The 5,292-nt window shown below is 43.2% G+C and overlaps 1 pseudogene; it reads right to left on the reverse strand.

The window, feature by feature from the left end:
• The window catches only part of LOC126391359 (NLR family CARD domain-containing protein 3-like), an 18,694-nt pseudogene that overhangs the window by 7,680 nt on the left and 5,722 nt on the right, over positions 1-5,292 (reverse strand).

The following is a 5,292-nucleotide window of genomic DNA, read 5'->3' on the forward strand; positions in this document are numbered from 1 at the left end:
ATTTAGCATTTAGATTTAACATTTAGATTTAGATTTAGCATTTAGATTTAACATTTAGATTTAGATTTAATATTTAGATTTAGATTTAGCATTTAATATTTAGATTTAACATTTAGATTTAGTTTTAGATTTAATATTTAGATTTAACATTTAGGTGACACATTTAATATTTAGATTTAACTATTTAATATATATTTAATAAAATTTAATATTTAATAAAATAACACTTTTTTAAACATTGTTTGAAGCTAAATGTGGCAAAATGTTGATGTTATTTTCAGCATGAGACACTTTACAAACGGCACCCCATAGTTTTTCACCCATAAACTGACAGTCTTACTACATCTATTGAACAAACTGATGAATCCTGACCTGAGAACTTCCAGACTACAATTTGGATTCCCCAGTCCAACACAGAGCAGCTTCACTCCTGAGTCCTGCAGGTTGTTGTTACTCAGGTCCAGCTCCCTCAGACTGGAGGATGGAGAGCTCAGAACTAAAGACAGAGCTTCACAGCTTCTCTCTGACAGATTGCATGAATTTAACCTGAATGAGAATTAACAACCAAAAAAAGTGTTAGAAACTACTTTATTCTCTTTATATTTTTAATATATTCAATTTTTCCAGTTGTCTTTGCACCTACATAGATTTGTTGGAGGCTCTGACCACGGGCAACAGCCTCAGAAGAGCCTCCTCTGAAGGTGAGTATTTCCTCAGGTCAAACATGCCTGGCTCTTCTTCTGATGACAGCAAAAGGAGGATTAGAGCTGACCACTGAGCAGGGGAAAGATTATCTGTGGACAGATTTTCTGAATACAGATACTGTTGGATCTCCTCCACTAGACAACCATCCTTCAGTTCATTAAGACAGTGGAACAGAGGAGGAAGCGGAGGAACAGGTCCAGGTGGCCATTTGGACTCTCTAAGGCCTTGTCCATAGCGCTCTGGTAGAAATGTTCAGGTCTGCCTCTGAACAATTTAGACCACCAGGAAGTTGTTTGTTGTTCTGCCATCAGGTTGACTCCAGAGTTGATGAAGGTCAGATGGACATGAAGAGCAGCCAGAAACTCCTGAACACTCAGATGGACGAAGCAGAACACCCTGTCCTGGTACAGTCCTCTCTCCTCTTTAAAGATCTGTGTGAACACTCCTGAGTACACTGAGGCTGCTCTGATATCGATGCCACACTCTGTCAGGTCTGATTCATAGAAGATCAGGTTGCCTTTCTGCAGCTGATCAAAAGCCAGTTTTCCCAGAGACTTAATCATCTTCCTGCTGTCTGGACTCCAGTGATGATCTGTCTCAGCTCCTCCATCATACTTGATGTTCTTCACTTTGGTCTGAACCACCAGGAAGTGGATGTACAGCTCAGTCAGGGTCTTGGGGAGCTCTCCTCCCTCTCTGGTCTTCATCACATCCTCCAGAACTGTAGCAGTGATCCAGCAGAAGACTGGGATGTGGCACATGATGTGGAGGCTTCGTGATCTCTTGATGTGAGAGATGATTCTGCTGGCCCGCTTTTCATCTCTGAATCTCTTCCTGAAGTACTCCTCCTTCTGTGGGTCAGTGAATCCTCTGATCTCTGTCACCATGTCAACACACTCAGGAGGGATCTGATTGGCTGCTGCAGGTCGTGTGGTTATCCAGAGGCGAGCAGAGGGAAGCAGTTTCCCCCTGATGAGGTTTGTCAGCAGCACATCCACTGAGGTGGACTCTGTAACATCAGTCAGGATCTCATTGTTGTGGAAGTCCAGAGGAAGTCGACACTCATCCAGACCGTCAAAGATGAACACAACCTGGAACTCTTCAAACCTGCAGATTCCTGCTTCTTTGGTTTCAGTAAAGAAGTGATGAACAAGTTCCACCAAGCTGTACTTTTTCTCTTTCAGCACATTCAGCTCTCTGAAAGTGAATGGAAATGTGAACTGTATGTCCTGGTTGGCTTTGTCTTCAGCCCAGTCCAGAGTGAACTTCTGTGTTAAGACTGTTTTCCCAATGCCAGCCACTCCCTTTGTCATCACTGTTCTGATTGGTTCATCTCTTCCAGGTGAGGCTTTAAAGATGTCTTCACACCTGATGGTTGTTTCTGGTCTGTCTGGTTTCCTTGATGCTGTTTCAATCTGTCTGACCTCATGTTCATCATTGACCTCTGCAGTCCCTCCCTCTGTGATGTAGAGCTCTGTGTAGATCTGATTCAGACGGGTTGGGTTTCCTGCTTTAGCGATCCCCTCAAACACACACTGGAACTTCTTCTGCAGGTTAGATTTGAGCTGATTTTGGCACGCAGCATTAAGCAGTCCTATATGAATAAATGACAAATAATGTATTGGATTATATGAGATTGCACATGTGCAGTCAATATGCTGATGTCACAGTATATGTTTTTCCCTTAGTCAAACATGCAACTTATATTCTGAATTAAAGCAACTCTTACCCTTTTTGCATTTCCCACAGCACTTAGAAAAAATTTGAACATCCACAAGTCCCGCCTCCCTCCAAAGTCCCATCCCCCTCCTCCTGCAACTCCACCTCCCTCCAAAGGCCTACTCCCCCCTCCTCCATTACGTCCTCATTACGTCTATGATAGACGTAGGCATTGGCAAGGTAACATTAGATACACGGAAGAGGAGAGCGAGTGTAACACGCCAAGAGAAGAGAAGAAGAGAAGAGGAGTAAAACACGCTGCTGATTGCTCAACGAAACTATGGAGTCGGACTCAGAGGCATGATGACTGATGAGTTTTTTAATATAACGTAAACGCTATTATAGATAGTACTGGTGACTGGCAACAAACAACAAACAGTAGGCAAACCATTTGCAACTGGATGCTGTGTTGTCATATATAACGGTTATAGCCTATGTTACATTAGAGGCAAACTAAACATACCTGTCCAGCAGAAACTCTGTGACCAAGTCATCCCTTTTTAGCTCAGGATGAAGCTGCATCAGTCTTCACCATTGCTCGAAAGCAGAGCCGAGCCGATGTTGTTATGTTACACAAGCGGTTACGTCAGTCGGAGGTTTCGGATTCGGTCCAAATGCAATGATTGGTCAGAATTTTCTGAGAACCATATGAGAATGGTATAATTATGAGTTTGTATCTTTGGTGGAATTCACTCACATTTTAGACACAGAAAAGCATAACATTTCCAGAAAGGTAAGTGTCGCTTTAAGACATTCTTATCAAAAACCATCACAAAAAGCCGCCTCCAGCTGCTAAAACGCTTTCTATGTGATCAGGGCTTTATAAAGATGCTGGACAAAGCCATGATGTGTTTAAAGACCGGTAACAAGGAAAACAAAAGTGCACATCTAGATAAAAAAATGTTCGTCAACATCACGTAATGTGTTTTTTAATCTGGTGGAAGATTTTTAAGTTAAAGGTAAAACAACAAATATATAATTGGTTATAGTGTGATTTGTCATGTCTGCCCCAACAACTGTCACTGACATCATCTCCTTGCCTTCTTTTTGAGTTTTCTTGCCACTGCCAGTTATCCTACAAGCTAACAAACAACATAAACAAATTAAAGAGGCTAACTACATTTACTATTCTGATACATTTGCTATTCGCAGATTTTGGTGTAATGTTACAACAGACTCCTCATCTGAGCCTGGGTTTGACTGAGGCTCAAACATGTTTGAAGGCAAAGATTCATTGCGTTCATACTGTAGTAAAACTAGCAGTTCGCTTCAGCCTCCAGTGGTAAACGGGAGGGTTGGAAGGTGACTTTACCATCCTCATTCTACATTGGGTGAAAGTGAAACTAAGAAGATGCTACTGGGTCCAGTGTGAATGTCTGTCGAATATCGAACTCAAAACTAACTTCCCTGTGGTAGGGAGGCTGCGGCTGGCTTGACAGCAACACAGACTGTAAAAATAATGGACGTAGCTACTGTGATGTCACCCACTACAGTAGTTTATGGACTCCCATTATGAAGCCTCGATTTCGGCATTTCAACCGTCTCCTTCTTGGTGTTTTGAGCAGAAGTGACCGTTTTTTGGACACTACCAGGAGATAGTCTATCATTTTTTCAAATTTTAGCTCTGGAGGTTGCTGCTTGGACTGGAGATTTGGAGAGGTCCGTGCAGACCCTCACAGACATGGGTGGAGGATGACATTTATGTCATGCAGACCAAAACTACCATCATGGACACAGAAATTATGAATTGAACCCTTACTGGTCAACCAAGCGCAAGCAACGGTGGAAAAAGTGGACAGTGAAACCTACCGCAAGCAAATTCTTTGTTGAGGGAGAAAAAGTAGATTTGCTTCAAGTGCCTTTTTGAGTTTTTTAAAATTATGTGGGAAAACCATGTTTGCGGGATAACCAACAAAATATTATCATTAGCATAAGTATTTTTAAAGGGGACTCTCCAAAAGCACATGGTTTTGCCAAGATGGGTGTGGTTTGCAGGACCTAGCAGTGCATGCATGGGCGAGCTGCAGGACCATCTCAGCCCTGCTCAGCCTGAGCTCTGGTGCTCATGAGTTTCCAGCAATGGCGGACTGTTATGAAAAAATGTAATGAAATTTACTGTCTAGCTAGCATTATCTAACTATTCAAGCTAATTTTACTCTAACCGTTTTCCTTTCTGAACAACCATTAACGTTAGTTACAAAACGGTTGGTAACTTCAATGCTAAATGGGTTAACCCTAAACTTAAATTACAAAACGCTAACGTCAGTTTGTCTTTAAATCTTAAGTGAGTCCTCATCAATAGTCATTACAATTGGCAAGTCAGTTTATGAGAGCTGAGAGTGATTCTGGCTAATCCGCATGGAAAAGCACCTTATAGAGGACCCTCTGCAGCAGGTGCAGTCATTAACACGTAGTTAATGGGCTGTAGTTTCGCAGACCGGGTGCGGCGGGGGTGCAGCGCACCTGCGCTTCGCCAACTGGGTGTGGCCAGGCGGATTTTGTAAGTTTGGCACACCGTGCGCCCTGGCGCAGCTACTCCTCTTTCCCACCTCCGTCCCTCCTACCGGCGAAAGTCGGAAAGAGGGAGGAGAGAAGGCGTGGAGTGGGTTTTACACACATCACACCAATCAAATGAGCCCCTCTCCTCGCCCTTAAATGTGCCGCGCGAAGGTGTAATGAGAGTTTACTCAATTCGCCATGGCAGAAGAGAGCAGCAGCAGCAGCAGATGGCCAAACTCCTCCCAGGAGGAAACTGATGTTTTGATCCGGGAGCTCGCAGTGTCTGAATATACGGAACTGCAAGCTGACCTCCACGGGCTGATGATGCAAAGGTAGCCTGGGAGGAGGTCACCACAACTGTAAATCAAT

The sequence above is a fragment of the Epinephelus moara genome, chromosome 6, assembly GCF_006386435.1.
Source record: "Epinephelus moara isolate mb chromosome 6, YSFRI_EMoa_1.0, whole genome shotgun sequence".
Lineage (NCBI taxonomy): Eukaryota > Metazoa > Chordata > Actinopteri > Perciformes > Serranidae > Epinephelus > Epinephelus moara.